Genomic DNA, 22046 nt, shown 5'->3' with positions numbered 1-22046 from the left:
TAGAAAACAAAACAAAAAAACAACCACTGACTATTAAATAGAAATAAACATTTGAGGGGCATCTTGGTGGCTCAGTGGTTGAATGCCTACCTTTGGCTCAGGTCATGATCCTGGGGTCCTGGGATCAAGTCCTGAATCAGGCTCCCAGGAGTTGAACCTGCTTCTCCCTCTGCCTATGTCCCTGCCTCTCTGTGTCTCTCATGAATGAATAAAATAAAATCTTAAAAAAAAAAAAAAAAGAGAGAAAGAAACGTGAATACTTCAGTTATCAATCTATTAAAACTCCTAACTCTGGGAAACTAACGAAGGGTGGTGGAAGGAGAAGTGGGCAGGGTGTGGGGGTGACTGGATGACGGGCACTGAGGGGGGCACTTGACGGGATTGAGCACTGGGTATTATTCTATACGTTGGCAAATTGAACACCAATAAAAAATTTATTTTTTATTTACTTAAAAAAAAAAACAAACTCAAAACAAAAAACAATTCATTGGCTTAAAATGAGGGGGACACCCAGGTGGCTCAGCGGTTGAGTGCCTGCCTTCAGCCCAGGGCGTGATCCTGGGATCGAGTCTCCCATCGGGCTCCCTGTGTGGAGCCTGCGTTTCCCTCTGTGTCTCTGTCTCTGTCTCTCTCTCTCTCTCTGTGTCTCTTATGAATAAATAAATAAAATCTTAAAAAAAATGAGGATTCTTCTCATGTTTGTTGAAGTTATTAAAGTGAGACAAGAGGGGATCCCTGGGTGGCTCAGTGGTTTAGCGTCTGCCTTCAGCCTGGGGCATGATCCTGGAGACCTGGGATCGAGTCCCACATCAGGCTCCCTGCATGAAGCCTGCTTCTCCCTCTGCCTCTGTTTCTGCCTCTCTCTCTCTCTCTCTCTGTGTGTGTGTCTCTCATGAATAAATACAAAAAATTAAAAAAAAAATAAAGTGAGACAAGAAATATAGCTGTGAATGACCAACATATGTCCCTTGGTGATACATTTCCTTCAGTGAAGAAGATCTTATGAGGTCCAACTTCTTACATTAACAAGCAAACCTACTCCTCAAGAATGCGATATGGGAGACCCTGGGTTCTGGAACTGTCAACTCAAGTTGATGGTCCCAGTTGACCTCTCCATGCCATGCTCTATAAAAGAGGAATGATATTAATAGTACCAATAGTACTCATTTGAGGGGAATGAGTCAGCATATTTTTAGAGCTATTAGTTGCTCTGAAGTCTAAAATTTAGAGCCTTGTTTTTGATAAACAGTCATTAAGTTTTAACTATCCCAATTATTAGAAATACAAAAAGGGGCTCTATGAAGGGAGTGTGTCTTTGCTGAATTTACATTTTGGCTGTCATAAATCTAAAGAGTCTGGGGACACCTGAGTGGCTCAGTGGTTGAGCGTCTGCCTTCGGCTCAGGGCGTGATCCCAGAGTTCTGGGATCGAATCCCACATCAGGCTCCTTGCATGGAGCCTGCTTCTCCTCTGTCTGCCTCTGTCTCTGCCTCTCTCTGTCTCTCATGAGTGAATAAACAAAATCTTTAAAAATAAAAAATCTAAAGAGTCTGTAGTTTTTGAAGCTGCCATAATTTAATTTTATTTGAATTTTCACATTCTCAACCAAATTAGCCAATTCACTATGATATTAAGGATTTGGATCTACCTCCAAATACATGTATTTTGAAATTTTCATTTCTAGACCCTATATTTCGTTTTCATTTACCTGGTTTGAGTAGATCAAATAGGAAAATTTTGTTAAAATTACTAAGAGACCAATTTATACCCCTTTCAAAAATTTCTATCACAATATATCATTTTAGAGGTTACATTAAAAATGTATTACCTTTATGAGGATGTCTTTGAATACTTCATTTACTCATCTCATATAGAATGGAAATAATTTTCTTAAGTAAACTCAGGCAAAACTAAAGAAAGCAAACGTACTTATTGAGGTTTAAATATTTTGCTTCGTTTTCATGCAAATTAATTTCTTCAAATTCTTCAACTTTCCTAGGATTAAACAGGTGTTGGTTCGTGTATGGGAATGAAGTGTTGACACAAGAATGCAAATATTATAGGGATGTGTGCAGGCTGGTGCATGTGGCTGCAAGGCTGTCTTCCCAAGAACTTTCCAAGTTGCCTCTTCTTTTGGAGTCCATACCTTTGTCCACTTTCTGCCCGTCACAGGCAGTCCTGGAGGTGGTGTTTTCCAATTTACACCATTTGATACCTGGAACAACCAAGAGTGGGTCAAAGTTTTTATCTGACCAGCGAAACATTCATCCCTTTCCATGGGCAACAACCCATTCCCACTGCCAGATTATTCTGATTGTTAGGCAAAGGCAACACCAGAAAAATGGCAGAATAGCAACTTTTAGCTTCTGATTTTTTCCGGTTGCTATGTTTTTTAAAGATTTTTTATTTATTTGAGAGAAAAAGAAAGGTTGAGCAGGAGGAGGGGCAGAGGGAGAAGCAGACTCACCACTGAACAGGGAGCCCAGTGTGGGGGGCTGGATCCCAGAACCCTGAGATCATGACTTGAAGGAAGACGCTTAATTAAGCTACTCAGGCACCCCCCTCGTTAATTTTTAAGTCAAAATTGTATGTTTACATAACTTTTAAACCCTACTAGTTCTATATGATTTGTTGAACAGTATGTCTAGCTCCTCTCTAATATTTTCTTTTATAAGAAATGGTGAGGTTAACGTAGAAACTCTAAAGTACTTCTTTAGCTTCCAAATCTGGCTCTGACACTATTGTTTGACCATGTGTCCTCAGGGTCCTTATCAGTAAAATGAGTACCTTCCCCCCACAAGATTGTGCTGAAGAGTAAATGAGTCGTGTACCTAAAATATTATGAGTAATACTAATGTTTAAGTAAAATTAAATTGCAATAAAGTAACATGAGTGAGGTTAAATTTACTTAATTTTAATTTAGATTTATTTTATTAAGTATTAAATATTTTATTAAATTATTACAAAGCATATTGCTGTTCCCCAGAGCTAAGTGTTTTCAATTCTGTAGATGATCCTTCTGATATTTACTACCATATCACTACTTATTCATTTTTCAGATTTAGGGATTCAGTTTTATGGAATGAAAATTCTCCACTTTTGCCCCCCCACACTCACCCAGCCACCTGCGTACATGCACAACCACATACACTTGCTTCCGTCCTTTACCATCCTCATAGAGTTTTATCATCATTTTGATTAGATCAGCATTCATTCTTTACCCTCTTGTGACCTTTACTAAGTCTTACTTTTGCATTCCATTCATTTGCTGAATTATCTCTGTACTTGTCACTAACTCAAACCAAACTATCTGCCCATTGTTTAAATCTCCTTTTAAAACATCTGTTGACACCAGGAAGTCATCAATGCCATGTCTCTCTCTCTCTCTCTCTCTTTTTTTTTTTAAGATTTTATTTATTTATTTATTGAGATACAGTGTGGGGGGCAGAGGGAAAGGGAGGGAGAATGTAAAGCTGGCTCAACGCTGTGTGTGGAGCCTGACATGGGCTCCACCTCACGACCCTGGCTCATGATGTGAGCCGAAATCAAGAGTGGGACACTTAACAGACAGAGCCACCCAGACACCCCAGTTAATGCCATCCTTTTGAAGAAGCTTCTTCCGGAGCCATTCTGGATTGATTACACAGTTGTCATCCTGGGGTCTCCCTTCGCTTCTATCCTAATGATTCTCTCTGCCTCTTTCCTGTGTTGCAACTACCATTTCCTGTATCCCTCTGTATTTTGCATCTTAGGGCTGCTGTAACAAATTACCACAGACCTGATGGCTTAAAACAACAGGTTTACCCCTATAGGCCTGGCAGCAAGAAGTCCCAAATCAAGGGACTTGATTGGCACGGTCGCTTTCATCCTGGGGATAACAGGCTCTGGGGTGAAGATACCCTTAATTCCTCCAGTTTTTGGTGGCTTCAGGCGTGCTTTGCTTTGGTACCATAGAACTTCCATCTACCTTCTCTTCCCATGTCCTTCTCCCCTGGGACTCATGGGACTCACCAACCCTACTTCCCTCTGACTGTCTCTTAATGAGGATTCATTATATTGATTTTAAGGATCACCACAAATACAGGTTGACCTCATCTCAAGATCCTTAATTATATCAGCAAAGACCTTTTTTTCCGGATAAGGCCACATTTGCAGGCTTTGGGTAGGCATGTTTTGGAGGGAGGTCACCCTTCAACTCACCACATTCTTGTCTCCCTTTCTCATCTTAACTGCTTCAGCTTGGTGGAATCCTTTCTCCAATAGTTTTTGAGAAAAAGTGTTTGGAGGCAAACTTTGTGGAACTTTGCGTGTCTGAAATGTCTTTATTCTACTTATAAATATAACCAATAATTTGTCTAGGAATAGATATCTGTGTTGGACATCAGTACTTTGAAAACATTACATTCTTGGTTAGCTTCAAGTAGTCCAAAGCCATTTCAATGTCATACCATTTTTTTTGTGATTTTTTTTTTTTTCACGAGAGGCTTGTAGATTCTTCTTTTTGCCTCAGTTGATCTGTTTTTATAAGCGTATAGGTGATTTTCTTCTATTTCACTAGGTGTGTGGTAGGTGTTTTAATCTGGAAAATTATGCCCCCTCAGTTCTGGGAGATTTTCGTGAATTATTTTGGTGATGAGTTCCACTCTAACCTGATCTCGCTTTCTGAAACTCCATCATGTGGATGTTGAATTTCCAGTATTGTTGTCCCAGTTTCCTTAAGTATTCTTTTGTTTTGTTTTTAAGATTTTATTTATTTGAGAGAGAGAGAAAGATAATGAGAGCATGAGCTGGGGGGCAGAGGGAGGAACAGACTCCCGTCTGAGCAGGGAGCCCAATGAGGGACTCGATCCCAGGACCCTGAGATCATGACCTGAGCCAAAGGCAGACACTTAACTGACTGAGCCACCCAGGCACCCTCCTTATGTATTCTTACTGATTGTCTATCTTTTGGTCTTTGTGCATCACCTTTTAGGAAATTTCTTGGTCTTTCAGCTCTTGCTGCTGTCATATGTTTTTAATACCCAAGAACTCATTTGTGTTCTCTGAATGTTCCCTTTCTGAAGCTTGATGTTCTTGTTCAGTGGAGGCAACTTCTTCTCTTAGCTCTCTGGGAATATTGATAATTTGTTTTTGTTTGTTGTGGTTATTTTACAGTATTTTTCTCCCCGAATCAGATCTCTTTCCTACAGGTTCTCTTATTTTGTTTCTGTATTTCATGTTGATGACTTTCCTTAAATAAGAATCAAAAAAAGAGAGAGTAAACAAACTTAACCACTGTATGCCTGCCTGTACTGTTATTTCCACTCCCCTCTTCCCATTCTTTCTGTTTAAAACTGCATTCTATTCCCCTCACCCCACCCCAGCTTAAAAGTAATGGTTCTCAAGACCCTCCTGCCTAATCTGTTTATCCTTGGTGTTTGATAGATCTTTGTGCTAGTCTCATTTAAATTCAGACTAGAGAGGTATCTGCTTTGGTTGGTCATACCTACTCCTGACATTGTCTTAGATTTTGTTACTCTTTTGCCTGAGGGGTGGGATGGAACCTGTAATGAACACCACCCCTACTCCTGGAAGAACTCTACGATTCTTGTCCTTTTCCTATTTAGCATTCCTTAGTCAGCTTTTGCTTTTCTAGGTTTGGTGGAAAAATCAGTGGACTGGGAGTCAGGATACATGTACATTGGCCAAATTCTGTTTTCAGTAGTCTTTGAGGTTGGGGTGGGGTGAGTGATCTGGAGCCTCTGGTCTTCATTTTCTCATCTGCAAGATATAAGGAGTTGTACTAAGCCAGAATTTTCTGAGCTTGGCTAGGTACCAGTGATTCTAAGGAGGTGACTAAGCAGCTCTCTGCCAAGAGCAGAGAGAAATAGGAGGACTTCGACCCCTTATTCCATCAAGCAGAGCAAGCCACTCTTGTCTGTTTTCCACCTAAGGTTCTAAGATTTTGTTGTTTGCTTTTTTGGAGATCAGGTTTTCCAACACACACAAGTCCCCATATTTTTTAATTAACTAGTCTTGGTGATGTCAAAGGTTCTTTTTGCCTCTGAAATTCTGTGATTTAATGTGATACTTCTATTATTCTGACCTTTGAGATTTGTAACATGAAAGTCCCACTTGGTGACTACTGCTCATTGCATTTATGGGCCCAGTAACAGTCTCCGTCATAATATGACTTGTGGGTTCTTCTATGGTTCTGGAGCTCGACTGTATGGTGCTAAGAAGTCTTGGCAATCAGCTTAAATTAATATAGAAATATGACAACAGACAGGAGGTCCTACACCGAAGGCTTCGAAAAGATTATAATAGCTCCAACAGTGTGGAAATGGTTCTTAACTTTTTTAAAACCATAGAATATCTCAGCAGGCGAATGCTTATGGATTAATAATCACTTTACAGCACTGTTGGAAATAAGTTATCCATCATCGCAATATGGACTATGTTGCCACAGAAAATTTCAGGAGGTTTGAATGCAGAATGTACTGAGAATGCAGCACTAAAAGAGTTATTTCTTCCATCCTATGAAATATATTTTAGTCTAGCAGATAAATTGCATCATTAGACATTTTTATGCACTGTCTGGCTGTGTACTGGCACCAATAGCTTTTACCCACCCCCATCCCCGTTACAAAGTACTGTAGAATAATCGGCAACTCTTGCTGAGTATCAGAAGACTTGGGAGGAATAGGAAATAAATGGGCAGGATCTCTCTGTACTGAAATACTTGTACCCCAGAAGGGGGTGTTAGCAGTTCTTGCTAGCAAAGGAGAAGTAGATAATGATAGAAAAATTAGGAAAACAATTGTACAAGTACTATGAGTGTTTTATTTGGTATATTGTATTTCAATGAAAATTCCAGAATACATTAAGTCATAACAAATAATTGGAATTCAAAGGGCAGGAAACATTGCTTAAATGTCATGAAGAGAAAGTAATTAAACATGTAAAGCATCCTTTTTTCCGAATCAGAAAGGACAGTTCAACAGCAAATATGATCTAGGAAATTAATCAAACGTTGGGTGGATAATTTTCATTTGAAAACATATTTTATATTACAAAGTAATATAATTTTATGATACATAAGCACACAGAAAAGAAGGTAAGAATATTAATACTACCTTTCCATCTTGTTCCAGATGGTGATTATTTTGCAAGGTCATAGATAATAGTTTAGATCTGTGGTTCTTAAACTTTGGTGAGCATCGGAATCACTTGGAGGGCTTATTAAAGCAGCAATAGGAGATACCTCAGCATTTCTGATCTACTAGACCTGTGTGGGGTCCTATCTCCAACAAGTTCCAGTGGATGCCAATATAAGTGGCCTGCTGATGGGCCCTTTGAGTAACAAGGAGAGAGTCCAGGGTTACAGATTCCTAAAGATAATCATCTGGACCTCATGTCCTTATTATGTCCTCCTGGTGATTCTGCAAAATATTAAGCAGTTGATTTATACCAACTAATCAAATGAACTCCTATTACTTACCATAACAGATTGTGTGATAGCAATGAAACAAGCAATCACTGAAGCTATTTGCTTCCTGTTTAATCACCCACGATAGAAAATCTAGTTGTGTGGCTGTGGGAACCAGGAAAAACAGTGTCAGGCCAAGAAAATTTCTCCCTGGCTCATTTTCTTTCACCACCATGTTTTACTTATCAGAAAGATAGAGTATGCAGCACAAATCTGGGAGTCTTATATCTGTTAATTATTGACTAGAGGAACGCTTTATGGAAAATGGTGGGTTTCAGCTTTAATAAATAATGGGGTTGATTCTGTCCAATGACAGATGTGTGTAATTCTCATTAAAGTCAGTGGCAGTTACACAAGAGCATCAAAGCAAAACAGTGTCTTTTACAGAATGTTCTGATTTGGTAAATTATTCACTATCTCTTAAACAGTAGAGACATATGCTATTGTTCTCTGTGGGGAACAAGAAAAACTCTTCTAGGCAGGATGTAGTTTCAGATTTTATACTTAGAATGTACAACTAAGAAAAGGCATAAAATGTATTCACCCAGAAACAGTTAGGTAGAAGGGAATTAATAACTGTATTGAAAATGCTTCCGAGATATTATGCTGCGGACTCGGAGGGTTAGTGATACCTGGATGGATTGGACACATGCTGATCTCTAGCATGTTTTCCAAATATCAAATGACTTTCGTAGTCTTTGCCACAGCATGGAAATAATCAGTAGCACCACAACCAGTGATTAAGACATCTAAAGGGAACCCCATCCCTGGTAGAATGTAGATGCAGATGGAAAGGCTAGTTAGTGTTAAATATTAAGAAGTGTGTTAGAAGACTATTAAAAACTGAACTCTGGTAATTGTTTTTTTTTAATATTTTATTTATTTATTCATGAGAGATACAGAGAAAGGCAGAGACACAGGCAGAGGGAGAAGCAGGCTCCATGCAGGGAGCCCGATGGAGGACTCGATCCCAGGTCTCCAGGATCACACCCTGGGCCAAAGACAGGCGCTAACTGCTGAGCCACCCGGGGATCCCCTGGTAATTTTTTTTTTTTTTTTTATCAAAGTACTCTGTACCCAGAAGTGCTTCAGTTAACATACCTATAAAATGAGGAAAATATTGTCTGCCTATCCTGTCTCCCTGGGATGTTGTGATTAACAATAATGAAAAACATGTTGAAAAAAATTTTAAAAGCACTAATTAATTAGAAGACTAAACATTAAAGGAAGTATCTATGGGCTCACTGTAGCAGCTCTTGGACAATTGCATCAACAGTCCCTCCGATTACAAGGCTGCTCAGAATATGAGTTCTTCTTTAGGATACTGGTTTTTAGGAGCCTGAGATCTTTCCTAATGCCGCTTAATCACTAAAGAGGATGGGATGATGTAAAAAAAGACAAGAGACATCAAATGTTGGTGAGGACACGGAGGAAAGGAAACTTCTGTGCACCGTCGGTAGAATTGTAAATTGGTACAGTCACTATGGAAAATAGTATGGAGGAGCCGCAAAAGTTAAAAATAGAACTATCGTATGATCCAGCAATCCCACTTCTGGTAATATGTCCAATGGAAAAGATAATATTTTAAAGAGATATCTACTGCCCCCCCCATGTTCATAGCAGCAGTATTTACAATAAGCAAAATGTGGAAGCAACCTAAGTACCCATTGGCAGATGAATGGAGAGATGCGTGCGCGCACACACATAATGGAATACCATTCAGCCATGAAGATGAGGAAATCCTGCTCTTTGTGACAACATGGGTGGACATTAAGGGCGTTGTTCTCTATGAAATAAGTGAGACAGAGAAAGACAAATATCGTATGATCTCACTTACATGTGGACTCTAAACAAACTAACTCATAGAAGAAGAGATCCAATTTATCATTACCAGAGGTATAGGGAGTGGGGAAAGGGTAAGCCCAGTGAAGGTGGTCCGAAGGTACACACTTGCAGTTACAATATAAATAAGTGATAGAGATATGACGTACAACGTGATGACTGTGCTTAGCACTGCCGTATGATCCCCATGGAAGTTATTACGAGTCTAAATCCTGAAAGTTTTCATCACAGGGAAGAAACCTCTTTTTTTCTTTCTCTTTTTATTGTACCTATATGATGTGACGGATGCTACATAAACCTGTGGCAATCATTTCACAAGATATGTAACTCCAACCATCACGCTGTGTACCTTAGACTTGTGTAAGGATGTGTATAAACTACATCTCAGTAAAACCAGGAGAAAAAAAAAGAGACAATAACAAAGTTTTGGCTGCACAGGCATATGAACAACTGTCCTCATCCTAATTAGACGTTTCTTTAATTCTTGATCAGCAATATAGCTTCATAGATTTGAGGACAAACAAAGAAAAAGTTTGAAAAGAAAGAAGAGGGGGCACTTGATACAATGAGCGCTGGGTGTTACACTATATGTTGGCAAATCGAACTCCAATAAAAAGATAAGAAAGAAAAGAAAGAAAAAGAAAGAAAGAAAAAAGAAAGAAAGAAAGAAAAGAAAGAAAGAAAGGAAGAAAGAAAGAAAGAAAGAAAAAGAAAGAAAGAAAGAAAGAAAGAAAGAAAGAAAGAAAGAAAGAAAGAAAGAGAAGGAAAGAAGGAAGGAAGGAAGGAAGGAAGGAAGGAAGGAAGGAAGGAAGGAAGGAAGAAGAAGGAAGAAAGAAGAAAGAAAGAAAGAAAGAAAGAAAGAAAGAAAGAAAGAAAGAAAGAAAAAGAAAGAAAGAAAGAGGCTGTTTTCTGTTTTTTCTCCATTTATCTGCCACCGTCCTTACTTCCTCTAGAATTATTCCTCATTTTTGGAGGATCTCCTTTGATTAACTGCATTTCCTCAGGTCCTGCAATACTCTTCAGTTATCTCTAATTCCTAATAGAGATTTTTACCAGAAGTTGCCAGCTAAATATAGTTTAATTAAAAAATGTAAACCACAGACTTTCCGGAAGCAGCAGTACTTAGAAGAAAGTGGAAACAAAGTCAGTGTGGGCTGTTTCGGCTCCTCTAGTATTAATGTGCTTTTGTAAACCGTGAGAATATTGTCTGATTGGGAGGACGTGCTGAGCAAGCAGGCAGGAGACTATTGTGTGTGTTTAACACCGGCATGGGTGTCGAACAACCTGTAGTAGAGAAGAGAGAGGAAAATGCCTAAATGAAATCAGATTTGACTGCTGCTCTCCCATTTCTCTAGAAATCTTCATGTGAAATGGCATCGAATCGACGTTGACTGCTGCTTAATCTGTGGGACCCTTGGAGCTCCTTCTGAGATGCTGTAAACGTCTCCCCCTGTAGACGCTGAGACTTGGTTATTTAAATGCAAAGTTTCAAGTTAAGGTTAAGCCACCTGCCACATAGTGCTGTTTCCAGGCGGGAGGCATGTGCAAGATGCTTTATTAAAACAGGAAATTTGAGGTCAAAGGAGTTCCTTTTGCTCTCTGCATGCCCCCAGTGTAGAAAGGATAACTATGCAAATTTGGTATTAGAGGTTTGGTTCATCATGGGACAGATTTAGAAAAGAGGACTTTTCGGATGGAATTTTCAGACGAAAAAGCAATGACCACCTCTTTCTTCCTCCTCCCCCACCTTCTATTTTTCCTCTCCCCACTCTTTGTCCCCCTCTTCTCCTTCTCTCCCTCTGTCTTCTTCCACTTTCTCCCCCTAGCCCCCTTCTCCTCTTCCTATTCTTCCTCATTTTTAATTTTTTTAAAGATTTTATTTATTTTTTCATGGAGACACAGAGAGAGGCAGAGACACAGGCAGAGGAGAAGCAGGCTTCCCGTGGGGAGCCCGATGCGGGACTCGATCCCAGGACCCCAGGGTCACGACCTGAGCCAAAGAGTCGTGGGCTCAGGGTCAACCACTGAGCCACCCAGGTGCCCCTTCTTCATCTTTTCTTAGAGCTACAGACCTTGTGGTATCATGATGAAAATTTCCCAGTAGACGCCCTGACCTCCCCTTCTCTGCTAACCTTCTATGACAGGGTTTCTCAAACACTAATGTGCCCACGAATCCTCAGCTTAAAATACTCTGATTCAGTAAGTCTGGGGTAGGGAACGACTCTGCCGTCGCCTAAGCTCCAGATGCCGCTGGCTGGCACTGCTGCTCAGGGGGCAGGCTCTGTGACTCTAGGAAAAGTATAGAGTTTAGGCTCCTATCAGCTTTTGGTTAAATATGGGCAGCTCAGAAAGATTTAAATTAAAGGATTCACATTCTAATCCAATATAATTTTTCTATCATTATTCTATCATATGGCCTTTTTCTGCATAATAAAGTAAGGTTTTGGTAGTACATGTAGAGAACAGAGAGATTGCAGAAGGCAAAGTAAAACTAAACACAGAAAGATAGAAAATATCTTCTATGGTGAGACCTCAAAAATGTGAGAAGTAAATCTTCCTGTTGAATTAGAAGGATCAATTTTCCAATAGTCTATGTCTTGGAGAAGAGGAGCAGTAATTCCCGGCTTCATCCTACTCACTGCTTGCAGGAAAACCTGCCTTTTTAGCTATTTCATTCACAATGGATATTTTTATTAAGAGGTCTCCGTGCTGTTTTAAATGTAAAGGGATGCAATTCTCCACAATCTCCAAGTTAAAATCAGGCTCACTTGTCACCTGCTACCTCTAGACACAAGGAATATAGAAGCTTCACCCTGCGGTCAAATCCCTTCCGTCTGAATTTCCTAGGCCGACAAGTCTACGACCCAACACTGATCATCAGCCTGATGTGACCTTGTCTGAGCTGATTCTCTATAACATATGATGCTTCTCAGGCAACGTGAAGCATGAACCTAAAAGCTTCTCTTTTCACAAACATTTATTTTGAGCACCATCAACATTTTGACACAGTAGTCCTCCTTTATAAGTTTTCTGTAAACACAACTAGAGTAGATATAAATCAAAATGATGGCAGTCGTTCTACAGTTTTCTGAAGTTCCCAGGAGTGCTGTTGGGCTCTTTAATTGCTTACTAATGTAAAAATATCATTGTTAGTAAAGCATAAATCATGGCAATTTTGCCCCACTAGAGGCTAAAAGCAGCACAAGAAGTGGTAATTAAGATTTACTAATAGATCTGGCAATTTCTATAATAGGAGCTTTTAACAAGGTAGGGGAAAATGGCATCTCTCGTGCTACAGTGAAGCCACAAAAAATAGGGAGTTTTCGTCACCCAGAAGAGATCACCTGTTCAAAAAACAGGAACCAGACAACAGTAACAACATGTTATTTTTCTTCTTTCTCCTCTCTTTTTGTTTTCCCATTCATATGGCAACGTAGAATTACAGCTAGAAAAATTGCTTTATTCCTTGTATGAACTAGGAGGGTCTTTAATGACCAGAAAACTGAAGCCGAGACAGATGAGGCTGCTGGTCTTTGCTCTCTGGGGACAGAGCCTGGGTTGGAAACCAGGCACCGGCTCGCCGGGAAAGGACGCTCTGTTCAGTTGTCTAGTCTTTCATCAGAAATTCTCCAAAGTTTTCAAACCATGAAATGTCCTCTGTTTTCTTAATCTTCCTCTTTTCCTTTGATGTCTCTCATACCTAATTTTAAGACATTGGAGTCAGGCATCACTGGTATTTGGTTTATGTACTAGGAAGCTATGTGACTCTGGGTGCTGAGGACGGAAAGGGCACCACACCCCATTTTGAAAGACAAGGTCCAGGACTGATGCCTCCTCATGGCTTGGAGAGCTCCATGTTGAAATGTGTTGTGCCTTTCAAACCTGAGGTTCAGGGGCTATGCGCAATAACAAAAAAATTCCCTCCTTGATGCAGATTTAAATCCAGTTAGTATTAATTAGAATTATGACACACACAGAGGAGGGGCACAGTGCAGAAGCCTGCAACTTCAGGTCTACTTAGCATCTCCCCAGCCTTACATAGAGGCTCTGGTCAACGCCTCCCAGAATGTTTCCAGTTTATGCATTTCCTTTTCTTTTCTTTTTTTTTTTTTTTTAAAGATTTTCTTTATTTATTCATGAGAGACACACAGAGAGGCAGAGACACAGGCAGAGGGAGCAGAAGGCAGGGAGCCTGATGTGGGACTCGATCCTGGTACCCCGGGACCACGCCCTGGGCCAAAGGCAGACGCCCAACTGCTGAGCCACTGAGGTGACCCGAATTTCCTTTTCCTATTTCACTAATTTCTTCTCCTCCTTTCTTTTTTATCTCATCTTATTTATTCAGTTATTCCTTCGCTGGAGCACCTGCTGTATATTACATATAAGTGCTCCATTCTAGGGAATGGGCCTAGAAGATGATTGTGATCTCCATTTTATCTCCCCAGTGGAATTTATAGTCCGGCCGAGGAGAAATACAGATGTCAATATGCAAAGAAAGGCATGTATAATTGCAAACGGTGGCCTGATGCGTGAAAGGAAATCCAGGTACTGATGAAGAACGGCCTCAGAGATTTGATAGGGTGATGTTTGTGATATGTGAGCTATGGAAGGGGTACTTCAGACCAAGAGAAGAATATGCACAACGGGGATAAGTTGATGGCAAGGTTTGGGGAAATGAAGAAAAATGGATAGTGAAGCAGGCACACGGAAAGGGAGGGGCCTAGAGGCATTAAGGTGGGCAGGTAGGCAGGGAACCAACCATACAGGCCAGGGCAAAGAATTTGGATTTTTATCTGACTCAAATGAAAAATTGTTGAAAAGTTTTATTTTTAAAATTCTTTAAAAAATAATTAATTAATTGACAGAGAGAGAAAGAGGCAGAGGGAGAGGGGGAGGCTGAGCAGAGAGCCCCATACGGGGCTCGATCCCAGCACCCTGGGCACAAGACCTGAGCTGAAGCCAGACGCTTCATCCACCGAGCCACCCAGATGCCCCTAAAATGAAACTTTGCTGAAAGACCTGAAGCGGAGGGAGTGGTGTGACCAGTGTGCCTCCCAGTAGATCTGTCCCCGCAGCGGCTGCCACTTGCACCTGTGAGCACAGGGTCAGGGTTGGGGACGGCCCGCGCTCCTGGTGCAGCGGTTCATTTCCTGTTAATTTGCGAACCACTGTAGGTACACGCTGAGCACTGAGGGCATCGGGGTACACCACGGCTGGGGACCATTCCTGCAGCCTCCTTAAATCGGCAATTATTTCAAAATAAAAAGTCAAGGAAAAGCGTTTCCGCAGACGCTTGCAGAGAGTGGCTGACAGTGGGGTGGGCCCCCGCCCAGCGAGTGGGGAGGCTGCTCGGTCGGGCCCGCGACAGAGGTGACCGGCTGTCGTGGTATCAGAGCAGACCCAGCGATGAATGGGCAGGAGATACACAGCTGCACCTGTACTATGGCTTTATAATATTTGTTAACTCATAATTATTGGTATTAATAAATAATCATGTTATTAGTTTCGGTATTTGTCTGTCTTGAGGTAGACCGACAAGCAATGACTGAACCACGTGGGGACTGCGGGGAGAGGGGAACCCGGGAATTCACAGGACTTGCGCCTCAGCCGTTGTCTGGGTTTCAGTTGGGATGTGCATCGGTCAGGGGGTGGCTGGGAGGGACAGGTTAGTGGAGGAGGACGGGTGATTACGGTCCCCCGTAGACCCTTGGGTGATGCTCTATCTACCTGGAGCTCAGAGGACTGGACTGGGTGGGATGTCAGTTTGGCAGCAGACAAGGTATGTCGACAGGAAGGAAGTGTCCTAAACCATGACCAGTGATTGGAAGTTAAGGGAAGGAGGGGCGCCCGGGGGGCTCAGGGGCTGAGCATCTTCCCTCGGCTCAGGTCGTGACCCCGGGGTCCCGGGATTGAGTCCCACGTCGGGCTCCCTGCATGGAGCCTGCTTCTCCCTCTGCTTGGGTCTCTGCCTCTCTCTCTCTTTCTCTCTGTCTTTCATGAATAAATAAATAAAATATTTAAAAAAATAAGATGGGTCCAGATTATATGTAGAGAGAACAATCTTAGAAACAGAGATCATTTTCTTCACTGAAGCAGGAGGAGAGAAGAGACCTGTCTTTGCTGGTAGGTTTGAATTGGAGTTTTGTTTATGAGAAGACCAAGAAATTCACGTTGCACGATTTCCTTTCTCCACACTGAAGGGAGAGAGCTAGGAGAGAGAAGTATGGGGAGTGTTTGATGGGGGGAAGGGACAGGACATAATACTTTGTCATAGTGACTGGAAACCAAGGCTGCCACAGCAGAGGGGTGTTGCCAGACGAGGTGTGTGATTTTCTCCCGAAGTGTGTAGCCATCCCGGTGAGGCTGATGGAAGGCTCACAGTGGACTGTGTGCACCCAGGGTTCGGTTTTTACGAGCCCCGTGCTTCTGTGAAAGCAGAGTAAGAAAGCACTGGTGGCCCTGCAGAGCCATGATCACGATGCGGATGTGCAGGCCCAGGCCCCGTAAACAGCCGGGGTGCAGGGGAGGCCGCGGAGGGGAGGGGCACCTGACAAGAGGCTGAGACAACGATGCCTTTGCTGACTGCACAGGAAGGGTTTGAAAGGGAGAGAGAGAAGGAAGGACAGGTAGGCAAATGTATTTGATGGAAAGGTGAACCAAGCCATAGGGGATGACTTGGGATGCTTGACTTTGGGACATGAAGTTTATAAGAAGCTCTACAGGTTTTCTGGTGGATGGTCATGAAATTTGGGGTTTCCGATTCTCTGCTTGTCCCCTGAGCTCCCGTCCATGTAGGATGCTAGCCCTGCGACCTGGGAGCAGCAGCCACTGTGGAACTGTTGTCACCGCTTGGGAAGCTGACCCATCCTCTTCCAAGGAAACATCAGGGTCTTGGCTTGTCTCCCTTTTTAATTTTCTCAATAAGGAGCATTAATTATAAAAACAAAACAAAACAAAACAAAACACAAAAAAACAAAACAACAACAAAAACCACATAAGACCAATTTAAACCCATAAGAAAATAGGAAGTTGGATTTTCTTTTCTAGAATGGGTTTACTTCCCTAGAATCCCTTCAAAAAGAAATCTGCAGTCGCTCCTGTTACCATAGTCCTCCCAGCTTATTTTGGTGATATTTGCATCGTATGTCATCCTGCATCCTCAACATCCCCAGCTTCCTGTGTCCTTAATGTCTAACCTGGTAATCTTAACCTTTCGATTGGAATATTTTATCCATTAGAACTTAATTATTGACATCCTTGGCTTTATATCTGTCTTTTTTTTTCTTTCTGTTGATCCCAGTGATTTCAGTATCCCCCTTCCTCTCCTTTCATGCCTTTGTAAAAGTGATCGTAACTATTGCCTTTTTCACTCTATCAACTTGTTGGTTATACGTTCATTTATTTTTTTTGTTATAGTGGATGCCCCGGAGACATCAACACATGCCTTTGATTTTTGGCCACCAGTTTCCATGTTTTGACTTGTATTACAATCTGATTTTAAAATCAAATCACTACCAATAATGGTGGCATCTTTGAATGCTGCAATTGGACTTATCCCTTCCCATCCTCTGATTTTTGTTATGGATTTTAACTCTAAGTATGTTTTAAAGCCCACAAGACATTAATTGCCGTTGAAATACAGTCACCCATATATTTACCCTTTCTGTTTCCATCTGGCGTTTTCTTGTTTCCTTCTGCTTAAAGAACTCCCTTTAGAATTTTCTCTCCTGCAGGTTTGCTAGTGACAAGCCCTCTGTTTTGTGGTGGTTTGGTTTTGTTTTGAAGGAGACAATTTATTAATCCAGCGTTTGTTCTTACTGCTCCTTGTTGGCAGCTGCCGTCTCTCCAGGATTCTGTGCAGACCCCTCTGTCTGTGAGGCGTCCCTTGGCGGCCCCCACCTTGGGCCTTTCCCACCATTTTCAGGCCCTGCAGGGCTTGGAGGACCCAGTGGCCACACTCCTGGACCCTCTGCTACAGTGGCTGGGCCGGGCATGGTTTCTCTACCTTCCCCCTCCCATCCTGGCCCTGGACCCTGGCCCTGGAGCCGACCCCAGCCCTCCCTGGAGGAACAGGTGTTGTGCTGGGGAAGCGCTCAGGTGTAGAACCAGTTCTCCCCGCAGGGAGCCAGCTCTTCCTGCTGGGCCAGCTTGCTTTGCCGGCCTGGGCGTGCAGGAAGGCCCGGATGCCTCTGACAGGCACCTGCTGCTTCCAGGGACCCCGGGCATCGGGCGGCCCTCGTGCTGCCAGCCAGAGGAAGGGGCTCTCAGGTCTCGTTTACTTGAAAATGTGCTTATTGCATCTTTACCATTGAAGGATGCGTCCGTGGGGTGTAGGGTTCCACGCTACCAGTTACTTTCCTTGGCTCCCATCATTTCTGTTAAGAAGCCAGTTATAAGTTTATTGGGAGAAAAAAAGGTCTGTTTTCTCTGTTGTTAATGTTTTTCATGGTTCTGGCTTTCAGCCATTTGGCTAATTTTATGAGGGATTGAGAGCGTGTGTTGTGTGTGTATGTGTGTGTATGTGTGAGTACGCATCGCTCTGATCTTGCTTGAAGTTCATGGAGAGCTTCCGATCTGAGAGTTCCTGTCCTTAATCAGTTTGGAAAACCTTTAGTCATTATGTCTTTAAATACTGCTTCTACCTCATTTTCTCTCTCAATAGTATCCCGACTACCTGATGTTACCTACGTCTATTGTAGCCCACCATCTCTTATTCATTTTTTCTGTATTTTATTATTTTATTTATTTTATTTTATTTTATTTATTTATTATTTTATTATTTTATTTTTTTAAAGATTTTATTTATTTATTCATGAGAGACACAGAGAGAGGCAGAGACATAGGCAGAGGGAGAAGCAGGTTCCTCAAGAGGAGCCTGATGTGGGACTTGATCCCAGGACCTTGGGATCACGACCTGAGCTGAAGGCAGACGCTCAACCACTGAGCTACCCAGGCGTCCCTGTATTTTTTATTAAAAAAAAAAAAAAATGCTGAGCTTCTCTGTTGACTTTCTCCATTCTGTTTACATTGTTTTATGCAGTGTCTAATTGGCTGATAAATTCATCCAGTAGGTTCTTAATAATACTTATTGTGTTTTATAGTTCCAACATTCGCATTGGAGTCTTCTAATAAATTCCGTTTCTCTGATGAAATTATTCATTCTTTGAATCTTGTTTTCTCTAGCTTGTTCTCATTTTCTTGAACTTCTAGTTAAAATATCTGCTCACTGTGGGTCTCTATTTTTTTTAATATATATTTTTTAAAAATATATATTGTCCTGTATCTTGTTCAGTCATTCTTGATTGAATGCTAAATACTATATATATATTAATATACTATATTATATAATATATAATATAACATAATATATATTTTATATATATTTTATAATATAATATAATATATTAATTAATATATTACATATTACATACAGTATTTTATATATGTATATGTATGTGTGTGTGTATATATATATATATATATATATATATATATAGTACTTTATTCAGTTTGTGTTATCTTCCTACCCAGAGGTTTATTCTTTTCTCTGCTAGAAAGAGTGGAAGCTGATCGGTTTAACCCAAAAAGGCACTGAGTTGAGTCCGTCTAAGTTGCAGTTTCTCTCATTCATTTTGTTCCTAGGATATAGTCCTTCAAGGCTTTCAACAAAGAGCCCGGGGTGATCACTCCCCCGCCCCCTGCCCCAGCCCCTTTAATGAGTCTCACCCTCTAATCCTTGTCTCTTCAGTAGCTAAGGACTGTCAGGAAACTCCATTCTCTCTGTAGAGGTTTTGTAATTACCTCTTTATCCTCCCATATAACTTCATTCTTCTTGGGGGGAGAAAACTGACATTGTTTCCGTCATCGTTCCCTCTTCTAAGACGCGTCCTCATTGTTCTGGTCTCCATTTTTGTATCTGCAAGGCCGCAAACACCCACTGATTTCTCTCGTCCTTTCTATAGGCCTGCGTCCAGGCAAATCTTGGATTTTTAGATTCTTTGCACTGAGCATTAGCAAATGCCCCCAAGGAAAAAGTTTCTATAGAATATCAGCTCACTTTTTATTGAAGTGTTCCTCTCTCTGAAATCTTGGCCCTGCAGTTTTCCTTGTTTTAGCAAAGATTTCATGCCCTTAAAGAGTTTTGTTTTGTTTTTGTTTTTGTTTTTGTTTTTTGGTAGTTTTTCCAGCTTTTCTAGTTTCTCTTGGCAGGAGTTATGGTTCGCCACAAGCTACTCCATCTGAGCTAGAGAAGCAGACATCGCAAACCAATGCCATTTTACAAAATAAATCATCCCAAGGGGTTTTGCCCTTCAATAGAGTGGAGTTGGAAAGTTTTAAAGGCTTTGGATGCTGTTTCTTAGCAGTCTGGAGTTTTGTGGTGCATTGTCCTGGGACGGCCTTGCTAGCAGCTGCAAACAGTCAGCCCTTGCTAAGTAGCTTACCATCTGTGCAACCTTGGCCAAAGTACTCTATTTATATACTTCACTTTTACCATCTATAAAATGGGGAGAGAGAAGCCTTAAAAGAGAAGAAAGAGAAAGAAAGAAAGAAAGAAAGAAAGAAAGAAAGAAAGAAAGAAAGAAAGAAAGAAAGAAAGAAGAAAGAAAAAGAAAGAAAGAAAGAAAGAAAGAAAGAAAGAAAGAAAGAAAGAAAGAAAAAGAAAGAAAAAGAAACAAAGAAAGAAAAAGAAACAAAGAAAGGAAGGAAGGAAGAAAGAAAACCTTGTAAGGATGATTAAAGGAGAATGTATTGTTTGCTTCCTTTTATTATACCAAATGCCTTATGTATAGCGTCTTGCCTTAATATGCTGTGAGTAGCACAGTCTGTACTACGAATTCCATAACGGGGAGCGATATTATCCTTCATCTTCATTACGGCCCAGGTGCTATTTTGGCTTAAAGTGAAATAACTTATGGCTTCTTACTGCTCTTTCTCATCCCTTACCCTTTGAACTACAGGATATGGATAAATACAGGCCAAAGACCGTTGTTTGACTTAAGGACGCTCGTATAACGTCGGGGCTGCACTTAGCAATCAAAAGTGCAGAAATCAACAAAAACCACAAAGAAAGCTTAATTATCCATAATGTTGACAGACCCTTCCACACAGTGTGGAAATACGCGATGTACTTGTCCACATACTTTACACGATAGCATAGCTGGGTTTCTACGAGGCCCGAACAGGCGCTGTGTACTAAGGCATCAGAAAGTTATTAGAGCGAAATCTCGAAAATGCCAGATTTCACTTTTGGTTCCGATGACATATTGGGATCTGCTTGATAAATTTACACCCATGCACTTGCACATGTGTGGTTCACAGGTTGGGGCGCCCGCAGCTCGGGTCTCAGTGGCTCCTGGGGTGGTATTTGCACTTCATTTCTCTGGCCCTGTAGATCTGATTCGATGACATCTGTTAAGGAGACAGTGGAGGGAAGACATGCATATGAAATCTCAGTGAATACAGGCTGCATTTTAATGAGCTGGGGCTGCTGCTACCTTACCATTTATTTTGTGGCCTTTGGGGCGTTGACAGGCAATACCCAATCTGTTTCTCATCAGCTTAAATCTCAATATTTACTTTTAGATGTTTTACTCTAAAAGCTTAAAAAGAGAGAGGGAGAATTGGCCTCTTTTCACATCTTCAAAAAAGAGATTTGGGCATCACATAGAAAGGAAACAAGAGCTATTTTACACATAATGAAAAAAATAATGATCAAGGGGAAAAACATAAAAATGAAAAAAAATCATTACAATGACATAAGCTGCAAATGGTCAGTTTTGACATATTTTCCTTGTTACAGTGGCTTTCAATAGCAAGCATGTAAACCAGAGATTCCCTTTGTGTTTTAGTCCTACCCATCCCCTGTTAAGAACTGGTTTTTAAACTTTAGGGTGAATCCTAAGATAATGCTGTTAGTAGTAGGTGCTGATTACCCAACCAACCAGATCATTAAGGAAGATGTCCTCTAATTGAAGACCCGGATCTTAGACAAAGTGAATTTTTGAAGCTTCCTAACCAAGTTGTAGTCCACATACAGCAGCAGTAACGTCACCTGGAGCTTATGGGAATATACATACTCAAGCTCCAGCCCAGAGACACTGAATCAGAATCCACATTTTATTTATTTATTTATTTATTTATTTATTTATTTATTTATGTATTTATTTATTTATTTATTTATTTATTTTTTAAAGATTTATTTATTTTTTAAAGATTTATTTATTTATTCGTGATAGACACACACACACACACACACACACACACACACAGAGGCAGAGACACCTGCAGAGGGAGAGAAGCAGGCTCCATGCCGGGAGCCTGACATGGGACTCAATCCCAGGACTCCTGGATCGCGCCCCGGGCCGAAGGCAGGTGCTAAACCACTGAGCCACCCAGGGATCCCCAGAATCCATATTTTAACAAGATCCCTGGGTGATACATATATACAGTAAAGTTTAAGAAGCACCAAACTAGACCAAGGTTGACAGATTTTTCCTGGAAAGGGCCAGCTTCTAAGTGTTTTGGGTTATTCAGACCATACCGTCTCTGTCACCACAACTCAGCTCTCTTGGAATCATGTTACAGAAGCCGTAGTATGTGAAAGTGTGAGTATGCTTGAGTTCCAATAAAACTTTATTCGTGGGCATTGAGATGTGAATTTCATATAATTTTCACATATCACAAAATATTCTCCTTTTGGTATTTTCCCAGTCATTTAAAAATGTAAAAATCATCC

The 22046-nt window shown here is 41.1% G+C and overlaps 1 protein-coding gene across 3 annotated transcripts in view; it reads left to right on the top strand.

Annotated features, from left to right (window-relative positions):
• The window catches only part of DCC (DCC netrin 1 receptor), a 1086886-nt gene that overhangs the window by 127460 nt on the left and 937380 nt on the right, over nt 1-22046 (top strand). The window lies entirely within an intron of this gene.

Source organism: Canis lupus, chromosome 1 (genome assembly GCF_003254725.2).
Source record: "Canis lupus dingo isolate Sandy chromosome 1, ASM325472v2, whole genome shotgun sequence".
Taxonomy (NCBI): domain Eukaryota; kingdom Metazoa; phylum Chordata; class Mammalia; order Carnivora; family Canidae; genus Canis; species Canis lupus.
Note: the sequence above shows the minus strand (reverse complement) of the source record. Positions and strands in the feature narration are given on the sequence as shown.